A 20,446-nucleotide genomic window follows, 5' to 3' on the forward strand; every position below is an offset into this window, starting at 1 on the left:
AGTTTTGGCATCGGGCGGATAACACAGCAGGGTGAAATACCGTTCTCTGCTGGAGGATCCTTCGGTCGGCGGTCGACCGAAATCAGGCAAAAATACCCAACGTATCGGAGCATCGAAAATCCTCCGTGGCAGCTGACAAAATGCCTAGAAAGATGTAACACCCGGAGGTCGCAAGAGCAGGAAGAGGAAATCGGTGGTGGTGTATCCGGCGCAGGGTGATGAGGACACAGTCTAGCTCGAACCACCAGTGTAAATGAATGGGGCTATGAAAACATGACTAAAGAGACTGCTCTGGAGGAGACCCCAATGACGTCATGCTGGAGGAAGAACCGACTGCCCAATTGACCGATAAAATTGGGGCAAAAATCGTCTGATAGTGCCAAGTGCCCATTCTACATAGGGAGTATGCTGTTCCAAGGAGTTTCGGACCTGGTGTAGGCAAGCGGACAGAAAAGTTGTCCATCGTTTCTTTACGAAAAAACTCGATCACATCTCGTACGGGGCAGTCCGCATAGGAGTTTGGATATTTTCGCATTGGTTGTTCCTGTGACGACGTGTACAAGATGATGGAATTTGACATTAATGATATAAGAGCAAACATGCAATCCGGATCGGATCCATTTCCTTGGACTACTTACGGTAAGATATTCAAAAAAAAAACTCATATTCCTGCTATGCCTTGCTTCCAAATGAAGTAAATCATCCGTATATTAGGTACATATCGAAGTGCATACATAGTTGTTTTGTATCAATGTTATCCACAATCGTCCAATTCTTTTTGAGTTGCTCGAATGGATCTCATCAAGCCGAATTTTTTTTTGTTTTTTGCTTCATGATGCTTCGGCATAATTGTTAATGGAAGAATTCCTGAATGGATCAAACAAAACTCCTGAAGTGAAACTATACTGCCCCCACTCGCATAACAGTCTCATTTTTGCTGGGTTTCCTATTCATATGGGACTGTTTTGCGAAAAATGTTTGCTGAAAACTCGGGCTTAATTTTCAGAAAAATAGGGAAACTCTTGTGGAGCTCTATCCGATTTCTTAGAGGACGGGACCAAACGGGATAATCGTTGAAGAAATTGTAAGCATTGTTTTCAAAATATCTCAAATTCTTTGTTCGGAAATCTGTTGAGCAGAACTTTATATGTCACTAGCTGTACCCGGCAAACTTTGTCTTGCCTACTGCGTTTTTGACGTTTCAAGTTTCTAGCCAAGACCAAGCCCCCGGTCAAAATGTATGGAAGATCGATTTTCAAAAACTCTCAATTTTCGCATGTTTTTTGCCTCATAAACCTTCCTTGTGTGAACACTAACTGAACAAAACAAAGATGACTCAAATCCGACGTTTCGTTCGCGAGTTATGCGCGGTCCCACGTATGCCACTGCATTTTTATATATACAGATTTACGCCAGAAATTGCATCTTAAAGCGCTGATGCGTGTTCGAAGGGAATTGGTCACGAATTTTCTACGGTGATTGCCATTTGAACTGCCATTTCTGGAATTCCTCCCTCGGAATATTTTCTAAGATTTAGCCAGGAATGGCTTCTGAGATTAGTCCAGAGATTGCTCCAGGAAATATTTCGGGAATTTGATGGGATTCCTCCCTGGGCTTGGACTATATCTTCCATGAAGATAAGAAGCTAAGGTGCGTAGAATAAAAGCAATGCAAATTTAGACAAATGTTTTATTGGAAGAAAACTATAAGGTTGTCGAATGTCTGATATTCGAACACGAATGAGGGATAATTTCTGTCACACCGTTGGCCAGCGTCGTCAGATGCAGTGTGGCCATATCAAATTGCAGCGCACCGCATCACTCCCCCTCCTTGGAAAAAGCTTACTGAATCCTGAACCGCACGTGATGTCCACTTTTTGTAATCCTGTCAGAGGAGCAAACAGGATCTTTGATGATGTAAGCTGGTTTCACTCGGTCGATCGAAACTGTTACCGGTTTATTTCTGATTTTGATGGTGAAGGTTTTTGCAGTTACTCTAGGAGTTTGCCGGGCATTTCTCCAGAAGTTCCTCGGGAATATCTCCAGAAGTTCCCCAGGTATTCCTCCAGAAGTTTTTCGAGTATTCCTCCACTAGTTTCTCGGGAATTCTCCAAGGAGTTCTTCGTGAATTCCTCCAGGCGTTTCTTGGGACTTCTGGAGTTCCCCGGATATTAAACAATTGCTCCAGGATTTCCCCGGAAATATTTGCAGGAGGTCTTCGGAAATATCCCAAGGAGTTCCTCGGGAATTCATCCAGGAGTTCCTTGGATGTTTTTCCGGGAGTTCCTCAGAAATTTCTCAAAAAATTCCTCGAGGATTCATCCAAGAGGTCTCCAGGAGTTTCCCAGAAATATCTGCAGAAGTTCCTTGGAAATTTATCCAAGAGTTTCTCCAACCCCGGTAATTTCTCCAGGAGTTCCCCGGATATGCCTCCACTAGTTTCTCGAGAATTCCTTCAAGGAGTTCCTCGTGAATTCTTCCAGAAGTTCCTCGGGAAAACCTCCTGGAGTTCCCGGGATAGTCAAAAACTCCTTCAGGAGTTCCCCGGAAATATCTCCAGAAGTTCCTCGAGAATTCCTTGAGCAGTTCATCGCCAATTCTTCCAGGAGTTCGTCAGAAATTCTTCCAGGAGTTCCTCAGAAATTCTTCCACTAGTTCCAAATTGCTCCAGATATTCTTCGGAAATTCCTCCGGGAGTTCCTCGGGAATTGCTGCAAGTGTTCTCCAGAAATATCTGCTGGAGTTCTTCGGGAATATCTCCAGAAGTTCCTCGGGCGTTCTTTCATGAGTTCCTTGTGAATTATTGCGGAAGTTCCTCAGGAATTTCCCAAAAATTTGCACAAAGATTCATCCAGGAGTTCTCGGGATTTTTTCCTCATGAGTTCCTCGGGCATTCCTCTAGGAGTTCATTTGGAATTCATCCTAGAGCTCCTCCAGGAGTTCCTCGGGGATTATTCCAGGAGCTCCAAATTCTTTCACTTGTTCCGAGTTGCTACAGGAGCTCCTCGGAAACCCCTCCTGGAGTTCCTCGGGAATTGCTGCAGCAGTTCCTCGAGAATTTCTTCAGAAGTTCTGCAGAAATATTTGCATGAGTTCTTCGGCAATATCCCCAAAAGTTCCTCGGGAATTCCTCCAGGAGTTCCTTAAAAATTTCTCCGGGAGTTCCTCAAGAGTTTTCTCGAGGATTAATCCAGTAGTTCCTCAGAAATTCTTCCAGCAGTTTCAAGTTGCTCCAGAAAATCCTCGGGATTCCTCCAGGAGTCACTTGTATTTTTTCCGGGAGTTTTTTTAGGAATTTCTCAAGAATTTCCTCGAGGATTTATCCAGGAGTTCCCGGTAATTTTTCCCTAGGAGCAGGGTACGAAAAACGGATCACGCCGAAAAACAAACGCTTTGTCCTAAGCGGTGTATGTCAGTAACAAAGCCGCTCCGCAACAAACACATGTCTGGCGATGAGAGCAATAAAACAAACATCGCTTGCCGTGCGTGTGCCGTTATTCCGGTTTTTCTGCTGAAATTTTAAACCCACATCATCGAATTCATAAGCATTTGGACGAATTGAGACTCTTGCAAACCTCAGAATCGAGTTTCAGTTGTAAAACAATGCGAAAATCACGATGTGAATAGAACGAGACAAATATTCCTACCGTTTTTGTTGTGAACAAACTCGGAAGCGATTTTGTCATTATCTGCTAACGAAAAAACAAAGCGTTGTTGCCGTGCCTTCTTTGTTGCCTATTTTTTGCTTGCGGTGCCATATTCTGCGTACACTGCCTAGGAGTTCTTCGGGAAGTTCTCTGTGAGTTCATTGGGAATTCATCCAGGAGTTCCACGGGTTTCCTGGCAATATGCAATTTATGCTAATATGTATCGATAATTCCTCCAGGAGTTTTTCGGTAATTTCTCCGAAAGTTTCACGGGTTTCCTGAACATATGCTCAGGAGTTCCTCGGCTATACTCCCACTAGTTACTCGTGAATTCCTCCATGAGTTCCTCGGGAATATATTCAGAAATTCCTTTAAAATTTCTCCAAGGGATCCCTGGAAACCCCGAGGAATCCTCATGAATTTCTCAAAAAAAAATCCTCGAGGATTCATCCAGGAGTTCCCACGAATTTTTCTCCACGAGTTCCTCTGAAATTTCTCCAGAAGTTCCATGGGGATTCCCTCAGCAGTTTTCCGGAAATATGCTCAGGAGCTCCTCGACTTTACCCTCATTAGTTACTCGGGAATTCCTACAGCGATTCGCGGTCTTTATAACAACGTTTGTCTCACTAACATTCCTTCCCATCCTTGATGACCGTAAGGACGTGGCCGACGCCGTTATTGACCTTACTAAAGTCTAGAGCTCTCGAACTGTGTACATTGAGAATAGTAAGCTAATCCGAAGCCCTATTCATTGGTTCCTTGTGCAATTTCGATTGCTCTGGTCAATCACGGAGCAGCAACTACGAATTGTGCAATCATCTATGCTCATGCTCATGCAATATCTCCAGACGTTCCTCGGGATTTCTTCCTGACGTTGCTTGGAAATTTCTCCGGGAGTTTCTCTAGAATTTCCTCGAGGATTAATTTAGGAGTTCCTTAGAAATTCTTCCAGCAGTTCCAAATTGCTCCAGAAGATCCTTGGGAATTCCTCCAAGAGTTCCTCGGGAATTCCTCCAGAAGTTCCTCGGGAATTCCTCCAGGAGTTCCTCGGAAATTCCTCTATGAATTCATTGGGAATTCATTAAGGAGATCCTCGGGAATTGATGCAGAAGTTCCCCGGGAATTCCTTCAGGACTTCCGCGGAAATTCTTCCAGGAGTTTATCGGGAATTTCTCCAGGAGTTCCTCGGATATTCCTCCAAGAGTTTCTCCTCCAGGCGTTCCTCCTTAATTCCTCCAGGACTTCCTCGGAAATTTCTCCAGGAGTTTATCAGGAATTTCTCCAGGAGTTCCTCGGGAATTTCTCCAGGAATTCTTCAAAATTTTCTCCAAGAGTTTCTCTTAAATTCCTCCAGTAGTTCCTAGGGAATTCCTCCAGAAGTTCATCGGGAATTCCTCCAGGAGTTCCTCTGGAATTCCTCCAGGAGTTCCTCGGGGATTCCTCCAGGAGTTCCTCGGGAATTCCTCCAGGAGTTCCTCGGGAATTCCTATAGGAGTTCATCGGGAATTCCTCTATCAATTCATTGGGAATTCATTGAGGAGATCCTCGAGAATTTATGCAGGAGTTCCTCGAGAATTTCCTCAGGAGTTCGCCAGAAGCGGATATTTCAGCTGAATATCTTCGGAAATATATCCAGAAATTCCTCTGGAATTCTTCCAGGAGTTTCTCAAGAATTTCCTCGAGGATTGATCCAGGAGTTGCTCAGAAATTCTTGCAGCAGTTTCAAATTGCTCCAGAAGTTCCTCAGAAATTCCTCCTGGAGTTCCTCGGAAATTCCTCCAGAAGTTCCTCGGGAATTCCTCCAGGAGTTCCTGGGAAATTTTTCTGGGAGTTCCTCAGGAATTTTTCAAGAATTATCTCGAGGATTCATTGAAAAGTTCTAGGGATTTTTTTCTCCTGGACTTCCTCGGGAATTCCTTTAAAAATTCAAGCGGAATTCTTGCAAGAGTTCCTCAAAAATTCTTCCAGCAGTTCCAAGTTGATCCAGGAGTTCCTTGGAAAGTCCTCCGGGAGTTCCTCGGGAATTCCTCTATGAGTTTATTGGGAATTTCTTCAAGAGTTCCTCGGATATTCCTCCAAGAGTTCCTCCTCCAGGCGTTCCCCGGAATTCCTCCAGGACTTCCTCGGAAATTTCTCCAGGAGTTTATCAGGAATTTCTCCAGGAGTTCCTCTGGAATTCCTCCAAGAATTCCTCGAAAATTCCTCCAAAAGCTTCTCTTAAATTCCTCCAGTAGTTCCTCGGGAATTTCCTCAAGAATTCATCGGGAATTTTTCCAGGAGTTCCTCAGGAATTTCTCAAGGATTCCTCGAGGTTTCATTTAAGAGTTTCCGGGATTTTTTTCTCCAGGAGTTCCTCGGAAATTCCTTTAAGAATTCATCGGAAATTTTTCCAGGAGTTCCAAGTTGCTCCAGGAGTTCCTCGGGAATTGCTCCAAAAGTTCCTCGGGAATTTCTCGTGGCGTTCCTCTGAATTCCTCCAATAGTTCTTCAGAAATTCGTCAAGCATTTCCTCAGGAATATCTCCAGAAGTTCCTCGGGAATAGCTTCAGGAGTTTCTCAGAAATTCCTCCAAGAGCTCCTCAGATTAATCCACGAATTCCGCGGAAAAGCTTCCAAGGGTTTCTTGGAAACTTATCTAGGACTACCTCGGGAATTTCTCCAGATGTTCTTCGGGAATTCCTCCACCAGTTACTTGGAAATTTTTCCGGGAGTTACTCAAGAATTTTCTCGAAGATTTATCCAGGAGTTCCTCGGAAATTCCTCCAGAAGTTCCTCGTGAATTTTTGCAGGAGTTCCTCGAGAATTTCTCCAGGAGTTTTCTGGCGATTGCTCCAGTTCCTCGATAATTGCTCCAGAAGATTTTCGGTAATTCCTCCTGGATTTCTTCGGGAACTCCTCCTGGATTACCTCGGGAACTCCTCCGAGAGTTTCTCCGGAATTCCTGCAGAAGATCCATGGTAATTACTTTCGCTGGAATTCCTTTAGGAGTTTTTCGGAAATTTCTCCTAAATATCCTGGATTCCTCCTGTATTTACTCGCAAGTTCCTATTGAAGCTCGTTCGAAACTCCTCCAGGAGTTCGTCGAGAATTTTTTCAGGAGTTTCCAGGGAGTTCATTGAGAATTGCTCCAAATGATCCTTGGGAATTCCTCCAAGAGCTCTGGAAAATTTTCCGGAAGTTCATCAAGAATTTCCTTGAAGATTCATCCACAAGTTCCTCTGCAATTCCTCCAAGAGTTTCTCTGGAATTCCTCCAGTAGTTCCTCGTCAATTCTATAAGAAGTTCCTCGGAAATTCCTCCAGGAGTTCTTCGGGAATTCTTCACGGAGTTTCCTGGCAATTGCTCAAGGAATTCCTCGAAAATTGCTCCAGAAATCCTTGGAAATGTCTTGCTCTAAGAGGTCCCCGGGAATTTATCCAGGAATTCTCTGTAAATATCTCTAGTATGTCCTCGAAAATTCCTCTTGAATATTCTCGTGAATTCCTCCAGGAGTTCCTCTGGAATCCCTCCAGAAGTTTATCGGGATTTGCTCCAGGACTTCCTTCGGAATTGCTACAAGAGTTTCGCGGGATTTGCTCCAGGAGTTCCTCTGGTAATACTCCAGGAGATCATCGAGATTTGTTCCAGGATTCTACGGGAATTGATCCAAAACTTCCTCTTGTATTACCCGAGGAACTCCTGGAGAAATTACCGAGGAACTTCGGGAAGAATTCCAGAACAACTCCTGAAGAAATTTCCTCCGTGGATCTACTGAAGGAATTTTTGAAGAGCCCGTGGAGGAATTCTCGAGGAACTCCCAATCAACTTCTGGAAGAACTCCTGAATAAATTTTCGAGAAAGTCCCAGAGTAACTCCCGAGAAATTTCCCGAGAAGTAGGAATTTAGAAGTAGAAATTTCCCGAGAGTACCCGAGAAATGAATTTTCGAGGAAATCCCTAGAAACTCCTTGAGAAATTTCCGAGGAAGTTCTGAATGAATTTCCTAGGAGCTCCTGAAAGAATTCTAGAAAGAATTCTAGTGAAATTGGAACTGCTGGAGGAGTTCCCGAGAAACTACTGAAGAAATTCCCGAGAAACTTCGAATAACTGGAGGAATTCTCGTAGAACTCTTGCAAGAATTTTCAAGAAACTTTGCAGGAACTCCTGCAGGAATTCCTGAAGTCCTCCTGCAGGAATTCCTGGAGGATTCTAATACATAATTGATTACTAATAATGTTTATATTTTTCCAGGGTGACAACGCAGCCATCTTCGAGTCAGTGTTGCATTAACCCTGGCGCCGTCGGAATAATCGTTTCCTTTTCGTTCTAAAGTGTCAAGATGGCTCGGGGACCGGAGAAACATTTGGAGCGTATGAACGCTTCAAAAAGATGTTGGACCAGACCAGACCAATTTTGCCCCGCGTTCATCCATGGACCCACACAAGCTTGTGATTTTCTTTCGCATCTGAAGTACGTCTTGACCACCACCGATGTCACCAAGATCTGTAACGTCACATCTAGATCGATGGCAAGGTTCACACTGACTTCAACTACCCGGTCGGATTCATGACTCACTCTTTGATCTACGACGCCAAGGATCGTTTCACCGTCCACCGTCCACCGTATTACCGCGGAGGAAGTGAAGTAAGAGCTCCTGAAGGTGAGGTGCGTCAGATCGGCCGTGGAAGGTGCCGTTCATCTTGATTGGATCCGAGCATCCACCAGAACGATTATTGTCACCGGTGATGGACGTGTTCAAGTTCGACCACGAAGATCTGTGCGTGACCAACTATCAGAACGGAAGATGAGCGGTTTGCATGCCGGTAATCGCTTTTTTAAACAGTGAGAAGAAGTCCTGTGTTGAATGCTAAAAATACAAAAATCCGTTTATAATACCACTATGAAAGTAAACTGAAATAGGGGAACTTACGTATTTTCGGCCGTTTTGTTCTCTTCGTCATGGGGGGTTTTTTGAAACCTGTTGATCTCAAAGTTGGCCTCAAATCCTTCCCAACCAAGCTGAGTTATATGCCCAAATTTCAGGCAATTTGGACCACAAAAACCCCCCATGACGAAGAGAACAAACCTGCCGATAATACCCTTTGTCACCCTATGTAGAAGAATACGAAAGCCCGCTTAGTCGAAGCGGTATGCAAGCGATGTTCAATTTCCGATCGGTTTAGGATAGGGTGACGATGGATATTATCGGCAGGTTTGTTCTATTCGTCATGAAGGGATTTTGTCAGCCAAACTACCTGAAACTTGGTCGTATAGTTCAGCTTGGTTGGGGAGGATTTGAGACCTAGGTACTCTGAGTTCAATAGCTTTCAAAAATCCCCATGACGAAGAGAACAAAACTGCCAAAATACGCAATTTACCCTATTTTCATGTCCCAGTTGGGACAAAAACAATAAAGGAAGCAATACATATTAGTTCAACGCTTTATTTATTTTTGTTGTGTTTATTGATTGTTCATTGCCTTCTCTTCTTTGTTCTTTTCTGTTGGCGAAAGTGCAACGGTAGCCCTAAATTCGACCTATTTGCGGAACCCCCTTTGGTCGACCTAATTGCCGACACCATTGTGCGCATGTATTTGACGTTTCCCTTTGCGCACGTCTTTTAACAATAAGAACATCTATAGTGTAGTAGTATGACCAAAGTTTATTTACATTTTTCATTATACGTTTTACTCTTGTGTACGGCAGAGAAGTTGTTATAGAGATGCGCGAAGACTGAAACCAAAGGTTCCAATTGAACCGTCAAACGCGGTCCCAATCGAGCAAATTCAAGGAAATAGAAAAACATGGGAAACAAAGCGCAACATGAAAGCACATGAAAGTGTGTTAGTGCAAAGCATGACGTCACTTGTATGCTTGACATCTTATGGGCAGATCAAACTAACACGCACGCGAAAATATAATTTTGTTCACCGCAAAAATTGATTGTTATTGGGAGTGATGTAAATAAACATAACCTAAATCCTCTTCGCGCTTCTCTAGAACAACTTCTCTGGTGTACGGCACATTCGAGTTGTTTACTCCGGTATTATTTATCCGAAATTCCCGTGAGTTCTTACGTGATTTTATACGCGATTCCGCTGTAGTTGTCCGCTCTGGCTAACAGGTGATGTGCCCAGTGATAATTGCGCGAAGAACGGTGTAAACGGGTCGGAAAAGCATTGAGAAAGTGACGGTCGTTTGTGTGGCGCGTGTGAAACTTTCGTCCATCACTAGCAATTTCCCAGCAGCAATGGAGGCTTTGAACAAGTTTGTCCAGTTAAACAACCAAAACTGGCAAACATGGAAGTTTCGCATGGAGATGCTGCTAACGCGGGAGGAATTGTGGTACGTGATCGATACCCCCAAGCCGACAGTGAACTCGAGTCAATGGGAGAAGGACGACAAGAAGGCCCGCGCAACGATGGGGTTGTGTATCGCGGAAAGTCAATATGGGCTAATCAAGGCAGCGACAAGTGCGAAGGACTTTTGGAGTAACTTGAAAAAGTACCACGAAAAAGTGACTGTGACCTCCCGTGTCTCTATGTTGAAGCGGCTGTGCAGTCTTAAGGCTCAATTGAGAATGACAAATGTTCCAGAACTAAAAAGCACTTTTTCCCAAAATAATCCACAAATCGAAGAAAATAAGAATGTCCGATTGTTTATTTAGTCAATTATGACAATCCGACACGGTGCTTTTGTTAGCTTTTTCGTAATTATGGAGAAAAGTGCTTTTTCAGTTTTGGATAATATGCGATTCTCATTTGAGCCTTAATCTGCTGGAAGATGGCGATCTCGAGTGCCATCTGTTCGAGGTGGAGGAACTTTTTGACCGTTTGACGCAAGCTGGGCAGGAGCTGGCTGAATCGCTAAAAGTGGCAATGATATTGCGAAGTCTGCCGGAGTCGTATTCTGGGCTCGTTACGGCACTGGAAGGAAGGCCGGATGAAGATTTAACGCTGGAGTTAGTGAAGTCGAAGCTTCTGGACGAGTTCGAGCGTCGGAAGGAGCGGTCTGTGCAAAGTTCTGGTGAATATCCTGGTGAGATGAAAGCGCTGAAAAGTCTCAGCAATCGGAATACTTCGGAGTGGAGATGTTTCCGGTGTAAACAAAAGGGGCACCTGAAAAGTGATTGTCCGGTTCAGCAAGAGGAGAAGGAACAACGCAGTGAACACAAGAAGAAGAAGAAGAAGAGTGAATCGTCAGCTGCGAAGCAAGCAGCGGTGAATGACAGAAGTGCTGTTTTGTTCCTGGCGAACGAAGAGCAGTCATGCGGCTGGATTATAGATAGCGGTGCCAGTGTCCATATGTATAATGACAAGCGACTGTTTGAGTCAATTGATGACGAAAATGTGAGTGACGTAGTGCTGGCGGATGGAAGGTCAGTGAAAGCATTTGGATCAGGAACTGTGAAAATGGCTGGCGTGAATGGCTGTGGAGGAAAAGTGGATGTGATCTTGGAGAAGGCGCTGTATGTCCCGTCATTGAACAGTGGGCTGTTGTCAGTGAAGATGCTAACCTCCAAGGGATTCTTTGTCAACTTCCGGAATAATGGCTGTGATATCGTGGATGCGGCTGGCAAAGTGGTCGTGAAAGGAAATCGTTGTGGCAGCCTGTACAAGTTGAAGACAGTTGAGCAAGCGCGGAAGGAAGATCGCAAGAAGCAATGTGTGCAATACCAAGCCTCGGTAGCAGTGCGTGACCATCGTGAGCCGGAAGAAGTTGAACGCCAGGAGGAGGTTATGTCAGGGAAGCCAAGTGAACGTGTGGTGTTGGATGATCCGGACGACGGTGAAGATCAAGATGAGCCCGAAGAGTTTTACGATGCGAGTTCGTCGTTCCCGGATGACCCACCGTTTGAGGAGGAGCTACAAGATGAAGCAATGTTTTTCGAAAAGTCGTTTCCTAGGGTTCGGGGTAAGTTTGGAGTGAACTGCGATGTAGAAGGCCCGATACAGGAAGTCAGGAAGAAGTCTGTGACGTTGAAGTCAGCAGGAAAGAAGCGGAAAGTACCCGAAAGTTCGTGTACTTCAAAGATGGCGGGCTAGCCGTTGAGGAGGAGTGTTGGCGAAAGTGCAACGGTAGCCCTAAATTCGACCTATTTGCGGAACCCCCTTTGGTCGACCTAATTGCCGACACCATTGTGCGCATGTATTTGACGTTTCCCTTTGCGCACGTCTTTTAACAATAAGAACATCTATAGTGTAGTAGTATGACCAAAGTTTATTTACATTTTTCATTATACGTTTTACTCTTGTGTACGGCACATTCGAGTTGTTTACTCCGGTATTATTTATCCGAAATTCCCGTGAGTTCTTACGTGATTTTATACGCGATTCCGCTGTAGTTGTCCGCTCTGGCTAACATTTTCTATGGCTGATTAAATTATATTTTTATTATTTTTCGATTTGAATTTAGTATAGATTTAGTGTTTACTTCAGCTATACAAAATTCCGAATGAAAAGGGATGAAAATGCAATTTAACCGGCTATCGTTTCCATTTTACGTCGCTTCATTCACATCGTGCAAATGTACATCGAATAAATTACATCGCAAGAATTACACCGGATCTGTTTATTACATCAACAGCCGCCGAGTACATCGGGCTGTGTAATATTCATCAATCGATGTAACGACCTGGTTGCAGCGATTTCGATGTAATATTCAACAACTTTTTTTGCTGTGCACCTTCCTTGGCATAATCGCATCGCAAGCTCGAACCAGAACAGAACTCAGTTCGTCCGGACTCAGGTTTAGCATGTTTCGTTCATACCGGAGCGCTTCTGCAAACACCTCCTTGTCAAAAGCTTGTCTTGCACTTCGGCTCGTGGGTTCTATCCACTCGTGCTTCCACTTGTATTCGCTCTCCTACCCGGTATCGTATTGCTTGGTGATCGCTATGGGTATAGTCCTCACATATTCTCCAATTCGTACTCATCGCTAATACGGGACTACTGAACGTGACATCGATGATAGACTCTCTTCCATCGCATCGGTAGGTGCTCGTAGAGCCTTCGTTGATTAAAACTACGCTCAACCTGGATAGTGCTTCCTTTTAGAGTGCGTCTGGTCTTTACCACGTTTTCTCCTAACTCCTGTAACTCCGGGTCCTCTCTCACTCTCCGAAGAAGCGCATCGTACGTCGTCTTGTCGTTTGCCTCGACAATCAACGCATCGCCCTTTTTCCTCTCTCTTGGAAACCGACGCGGTTCTTTCTTCTTCTGTTCCTTCTTCTTTTCTTTCTTCTCCTTTCGCTTATTCTTCTTCTCCTGTTGGCTCTTCACAGTGCGCCATCCATCATCACTCCGATTGCTGGCGCGCTCATGTTCGCTCCTCTGTTTCTTCGGGACTTCCTATTCTCCTGGCTTGTCCCTGCCCTTTTTCTCTGAGCGAGTATTGCGGTGGCTCTTCGGCGTCTCCAGGTTTTCAGCCGTGACTCGTTCCGAAGCTTCCGCCAGAGACTTCTCCGCTGTTTCCGCTCTCAACTTAAGCGCCTTCTGCTCTCGTTCAGCAACTGAAACGGCAGACTTGATGCTCGTCACCATCTGCTTGATTCTCAGGTGCACGTTGTGTTTGTCTTTGACATGTAGAATGTCGAAAGTCGCGGCACTGGATTTCTTTTTATTCTTCCTTTTTTCACAAACTAACTCTACGATTATCACTACTTATTGTTTATTTTTCTAAATAATGGGACTTACTTTTTAACACTTTCTCGCAACCACACGGCACACTAACGTCGACGACACCGGCGACAAACGGACACCCGGACTTCTCCAACGAACCCACAGCAACCGTCACCGCGAACAGACGAACCGGGCAGCCGACGATCCACACAACAATATAACGCCGCCCCGGCGTCAATCGCGGTTCTTTTAACTTGCCGTCGCAAGAACTCATTCTCCCGATCTGAAAAGAAATAAGAGAAAAGAGAAAAGCCAAAACGGGCGTCGTCCACTCTGGCTTCATTAGTTCGGCCGCGTGACTGAGACCTTGTTGGGGTTCAGTCAGCGCTGCCGGGCGACAAACAAAAATTAAAAGAAAAACATTTCTCTGGCATTGGAGCGAGAACGTTATATCACCAGGTCAACCAGCAACAAGCAGTAAGCATTCTCTCTGCTTGCATCGCTTGTTTCTTGGTTAACCGGCGCTGGTCTATAAACATGACCGTGAAATCCACATGTGATGTAATCCACTAATTGCGTGGAGCACCATGAGGAAATAAAGGGTCTTTCTTAGATCAATGGTGATCATTGATCTTTAGATTTATTCGATACAGGGAGGGAAATGCTTCCTTCGGTCGGCAGGACCGCTACAGACAAACTCGTACAATTCGTTCACGTTTCGCCACACTTTTACTAAGCTCGACTCTTGAGCAGTGCTGCTGGTCGAGATTGGTGTGAGCACTCGCTGATTTAGGAGCGCTAGCTCCCGCTGGCTTCCTTGCGGCTCGCTCCGTATCGCGCTGCTGCTCGCTCTCGCAGCGGTTTCCAGCGGCGTCGCTGCATTGTGTCGCGGCGTTGTGTTCTCTCCAACTACGTCGTTATTGTTTGATGTCTCCGTTCTATTGGGTTTCCACTCCGCACCGCTATCAGCATCCGTTGTACATAGTCGCTTTCATGATCTCTTGGTTATCTATGAAACAGGGAGGCCAAGCGAGGGTTGTACCTTCATGGGGTTCGTGTCCAGAGCCAGATCAGCGTAAGTCATGAATGTTACATCCGAGCCTTTTACCCATCAAATTGATGGACAGATGATGAACGTATCCGGAGGCCTGCCAGGTTTTACAGGGACGGAGGCAAACGTTCCATTAGCCCCCTCACCGTTTCAATAAGTAGGTGTCACCCTACCTTAGGGGTGGTACTCACCTGGTAAGTACTGTGGAAAAAGATAAGCCAAGAAACGGTCAAGAAATCAAAATTTCTTGAGCGGTACTCAGCTGAAACGGAAAAATCGACGAACTTGATGATGGTGACAAGGATGGTGATGATTGTGTCGATCAAGCCAGATGTCAATTTTACTTTTGGGAAAAATACCCTGAGCAATGAGCCTCTGCACGATTTTGCCCTGTCCTGCTCACTCCCACAGAAAATTTGAAAACAGCGCGCACAGTAAAAGTCACATTTGACTTTTACTGTGCGAACTGTTTTCAAGTTTTCTGTGGGAGTGAGCAGTACACCAGATTCGTGCAGAGGCTCATTATTCCGCATAAGGAAAAGTGACGTTTCTCGCGCTGTTCGGATTCGGTGCGGGGTGCGAGATGTACACTGAAATAAATTTTGTTGTTGTTTCCACCGAATCCATGGTAAAATTAAGAACTGTACCAACAATTTTCAACCGAATGCAAAATTCTGTTAATTGTACTGAAACATTGTCAATATTACCATGCGTGAAGTACCATTGACTAAAAACATTCTTGATGTTACTATTTTGACATTGTATTTTTGACCATGTTTATCTAAGACGCGCAACATTCAAGTCTACATGGTCGAAATTACAATGCCCAAATAGTAGAACCAAGAATGTTTTTAGTCAACAGTAATACACGCATGGTAATATTGACAATGTTTCAGTACAATTAACAGAATTTTGCATTCGGTTGAAAATTGTTGGTACAGTTCTTAATTCTACCATGGATTCGGTGGAAACGACAACAAAATTTATTTCAGTGTAAACAACATAGAGCGGCTACTGGGGCTGGTAGATATTGAGTGAATTTAGATAAAGTTCCTGCCGGAATCGAGGCCGGATTCTACTGCCAACATCTCTATGGAACCATCACAGGAACTCTGCGGCTGCGGTCAGCTGTTGCCGGAATGGACCATTGGATTATAGATGCCGGAACATGTTGAAATCATACAAAATAAAATAAGTGTGGAGAGCAATGTTACATCCGTTCTGTGAACGCACTTTTTCAAATGAGAGAAGAGTTCTGATGTGATCTGCAGATACAATAATAAAATTCAGTTGATTTACAACTGCCAACCAAACCACTATGGCTTTTCATTTCGTTGCGTATTTCTTCCTCTATTGTTCTCTCCCCGCAACCCGAGTTGGGAAATTAAGTACAGGGGATGGCCAAAATGTTTGGGATAGGCAACTTTTTTTCTCCACCAAAAAAATTCAACATGCTATAACTTTTCATAGAGTGCATTAAAAAATCTCAAATTTTGACTGTTTGTCAACCTATTATACATATGTGCATCATTGGTAAAAATTTGGATTGATTAATGTTTCGCAAAATTAGAACCGTTCGGGTAAAACACTATTTTTAAGACAACTCATTTTTGAAACTCGGAAACCAGTAAACCGAATTGAATGATTTTTTTAACGTTCATCAACAATATATTGATATTTAATACGACGTTATGAAATGTAATATTTTCTCACGGCGAATTAAGTTACACCAGGTTGAAATTTTTACCCATAAAGAGGAAAAAAGTCAAATTTACAATACCACACAAAAATTACAAAATGTGTTCTTCCTTCAATCTAAATAGTCTCTAATATATCTGATTAGAGATAACTTGAGAACAGAAGTGGAAAATCTTTGGATATCAACACTAAAATTTATTGACATTGATGTAAAAAAAATTACATTTTTTCGAAAAAAATCCAATAAATGTCAATCCATGATAACTTTTTCCAACGTTCGAAAAGTACCTATGTTTTAATAGTTTGTGAAGCATTTACATAGTGTTAGTGTACGTTCAAAAATTCATTCAATTCGGTTCACTGGTTTCCGAGATAAGACAGCTCAAAAATGAGTTCTCTAAAAAATAGTGTTACCCGAACGGTTCTAACTTTGCGAAACATTAATCAATCAAGCCCAAATTTGTACCAATGATGCACATATAATAGGTTGACAAACAGTCAAAATTTGAGATTTTTTAATGCACTCTATGAAAAGTTACAGCATGTTGAATTTTTTTGGTGCAGACAAAAAGTTGCCTATCCCAAACATTTTGGCCACCCCCTGTAGTGTTTATTTCGGCACCAACATTTCAAAAGGGCGTAACTGCTTTTGCAACCAATGCCTTCTCACAGAGCTGTGGGTCGTATTTCATTCATCTTACGCAATTCACATCCATTAATCGAAAGAGGATGATTTTATCTTTCTATTTGTGCTAATGGATTGCTCGAGAGGGATGAGATACGCTCCACAGCTTTGTGAGAAGGCATTGGTTGTAAATGCTACGCCCTATTGAAATGTTGGTGCCGATTTGTGGTTACTACGGGAAATTCTCCAAGAGCTCTTGCTGGCAAACCCCCAAGAGTTCCTGCTGGGAATTCTTTACATTTTTTTCTATGATTCCTCCAATGCTTCTTTCTGGGATTCTTCCAGGTTTTTTTTTCTGGGGTTTCTCCAAAAGCTGAGATTTTTTTCTGAGATTTCTATAGCAATTCCTTAAAGAGTTATTCAAAGTTTAGTTTCTCAGTGTTTCATGGGATTCTTTTAAAAATCCTGCTCCTGCAGGAGCTCTTTCTACATTTCCTTCCGAAGTTCCTTCCGGGAGTTGTTCCAGGAGTTCCTTCAGGGATTCATTCAAGATGTTTTTTTCTCCAACACTTCCTTCTGGGAATCCTCCAGCATTCCCAGCTTCTATGTGCCTCCAGAAATTCCTTCTTAGATTCTTCAATGAGAGACTTGCGGGATTTTTTTTTAATCCAAGATTTTTGCTTATTGGATTCCTGAAGATGTTTTTAAAGGGATTTCTTATGATATTCTTGCACGAGTCGTGCTTTGGTTCATCCTTTTTCTGTGATCCTCCAGAAATTTCTTCTTGGATTCCTGTAGAAGTTTCATCTGGGACGCTTCCTCCTGGAACTTCTTCAGGGATTACTGCAAGAATCCCTTCGGAGATTCGTACAGGAATTCCTTCGAAGATTCCTCCAGGAATTCAATCGGGGATTCCTCCAGGAATTCCTTCGGGGATTCCTCGAGAAATTCTTTCGGGGATCCCTCCAGAAATTCCTTCGGGGATTCCTCCAGGAATTCCTTCGGTGATTCCTCCAGGAATTCCTTCGGTGATTCCTCCAGCTAAGCTAAGGAAGCGCAAAATAATCTCAGAATGCATTAAGCTTGCATTTGAATCACATAGAAGCTAGTATATTCCTGAGCTTGGAATGAGCTAAGGAAGCGCAAAATAATCTCAGAATGCAGTTAGCTTGCATTTGCATCACATAGAAGCTAGAATATTCCTGAGCTAAGGAAGCGCAAAATAATCTCAGAATGCATTAAGCTTGCATTTGCATCACATAGAAGCTAGAATATTCCTGAGCTAAGGAAGCGCAAAATAATCTCAGAATGCATTAAGCTTGCATTTGAATCACATAGAAGCTAGTATATTCCTGAGCTTGGAATGAGCTAAGGAAGCGCAAAATAATCTCAGAATGCAGTTAGCTTGCATTTGCATCACATAGAAGCTAGAATATTCCTGAGCTAAGGAAGCTCAAAATAATCTCAGAATGCATTAAGCTTGCATTTGCATCACATAGAAGCTAGAATATTCCTGAGCTAAGGAAGCGCAAAATAATCTCAGAATGCATTAAGCTTGCATTTGAATCACATAGAAGCTAGTATATTCCTGAGCTTGGAATGAGCTTAGGAAGCGCAAAATAATCTCAGAATGCATTTAGCTTGCATTTGCATCACATAGAAGCTAGAATATTCCTAAGCTAAGGAAGCGCAAAATAATCTCAGAATGCAGTTAGCTTGCATTTGCATCACATAGAAGCTAGAATATTCCTAAGCTAAGGAAGCGCAAAATAATCTCAGAATGCATTAAGCTTGCATTTGAATCACATAGAAGCTAGTATATTATTAAGCTAAGGAAGCGCAAAATAATCTCAGAATGCATTAAGCTTGCATTTGAATCACATAGAAGCTAGTATATTCCTGAGCTTGGAATGAGCTTAGGAAGCGCAAAATAATCTCAGAATGCATTTAGCTTGCATTTGCATCACATAGAAGCTAGAATATTCCTAAGCTAAGGAAGCGCAAAATAATCTCAGAATGCATTTAGCTTGCATTTGCATCACATAGAAGCTAGAATATTCCTAAGCTAAGGAAGCGCAAAATAATCTCAGAATGCATTTAGCTTGCATTTGCATCACATAGAAGCTAGAATATTCCTGAGCTAAGGAAGCGCAAAATAATCTCAGAATGCATTTAGCTTGCATTTGCATCACATAGAAGCTAGAATATTCCTAAGCTAAGGAAGCGCAAAATAATCTCAGAATGCATTAAGTTTGCATTTGCATCACGTAGAAGCTAGAATATTCCTAAGCTAAGGAAGCGCAAAATAATCTCAGAATGCAGTTAGCTTGCATTTGCATCACATAGAAGCTAGAATATTCCTGAGCTAAGGAAGCGCAAAATAATCTCAGAATGCATTAAGCTTGCATTTGAATCACATAGAAGCTAGTATATTCCTGAGCTTGGAATGAGCTTAGGAAGCGCAAAATAATCTCAGAATGCATTTATTCTGTTATTCTGTTATAATCAACGCACCCCCGGACCGTGGCCAATCTGCGTTGAATCCAGGCCCCTGGCATGAATGAAATTTATCGTAGCCAACATCTAACTGCCTTATACTCATATTCGTGCAAATTGTAATGAGCGTGTAATCAACAAATGCAGCTTTTGTTTTATGTTGTGAGCCACACACGAAATCACATTCACAATGCGTGTTTGTTGGGTTGCTTTATTCAACTAATCACATGCTCCTCTTACCGTACATTAATATTAAAGCGAGTTTGAAGTGTTTGGTGATCATAAGCGGTGGGAAAAATGATTCCAAAAACAGATCAACAAACCAAAATAAACGTTAAACAAAAAAAATTGTTGATGTTTTCGCATTTGACAGTGGGCGCTATTTATTAGCGCCCAGGACATCCTGTCTACCCTGATTCCAATGCATTGATATAGGCCGTGTCAGGGGCCTGGTTGAATCGCTGGGCGATACGTCTACCAGTAGACTTGTATCTGCCCTATGCTAAACCGATTAGCATATCAAGTCCTTTCCACTGATGAGTAGGCTCGAATGTCCCGCCCCTCCCTATAACCCATAGGGGGAAATAAGGAGTTTCCAGTTTCAAGTATTGTATTGATTATGACACCAACTCTTTCTATTCCTTGGGAAAAAAATCACTAGACTTGGATTATCAGACTACTATTAATAATGAACATAATTAAGATACAAGTTTACATACACAATTGTAAAAGCAGTGTCAGATACTTTAAAGTAAATTGAAAAATGTGAATAAGATAAATTGTAAACTATTTCGCGGCGACACGAATGCTTCAATAGTGTCATAAATAAAGGCGCAAACAAACAAATAATTGATATTGAAGTATGCATATTGAAGTATTTATCTATTAGCAAAGTAGTAGAAAGAGTTGGGTGCCTGATTATAAAATTGTTGTACTTATCTTGTGTGTTTCGGACAAGTTCCGCTTGTGTTGGCCATTAGGACACTTCTTGCTTCAAAACGGTCGTTTCTGGAATGGAAAGAGAATAATTGGCCGCACAACTCCGCAAATGGGCGGCCCGCACATATTAGTATAATGTTGCAATGATTGAAAATAATAGAGTATAATTGTTAATCTATTTGAATACTGCTACTAGTTCAGGTTTCTCACCCTCCACGATTCTCTAGATACTGTTATAGCGTGTTTGTTGTAAATTTGTTAAAAAGTGAAGCCTCCAAAACAGTTACGTGAAGTTGTATCAAAATTCTACAGAGTGTTGGGGAAGGGGAGGGGAAATAAACATACTTCTTCCTACACCTAGCAGTTCGGATCTTCTGTTCACACTGTCATTCCA

At 42.9% G+C, this 20,446-nt stretch overlaps 1 long non-coding RNA gene across 1 annotated transcript; it reads left to right on the forward strand.

Annotated features, from left to right (window-relative positions):
• Window positions 1-26: 26 nt before the first annotated feature.
• LOC115266056 (uncharacterized) lies at window positions 27-9,546 on the forward strand. Its single transcript, XR_009999090.1, has 2 exons — window positions 27-639; window positions 7,876-9,546. It is a non-coding gene; the product is annotated as an uncharacterized LOC115266056 (long non-coding RNA).
• Window positions 9,547-20,446: the final 10,900 nt, after the last annotated feature.

The sequence above is a fragment of the Aedes albopictus genome, chromosome 3 (genome assembly GCF_035046485.1).
Source record: "Aedes albopictus strain Foshan chromosome 3, AalbF5, whole genome shotgun sequence".
NCBI classification, from domain to species: Eukaryota; Metazoa; Arthropoda; class Insecta; order Diptera; family Culicidae; genus Aedes; species Aedes albopictus.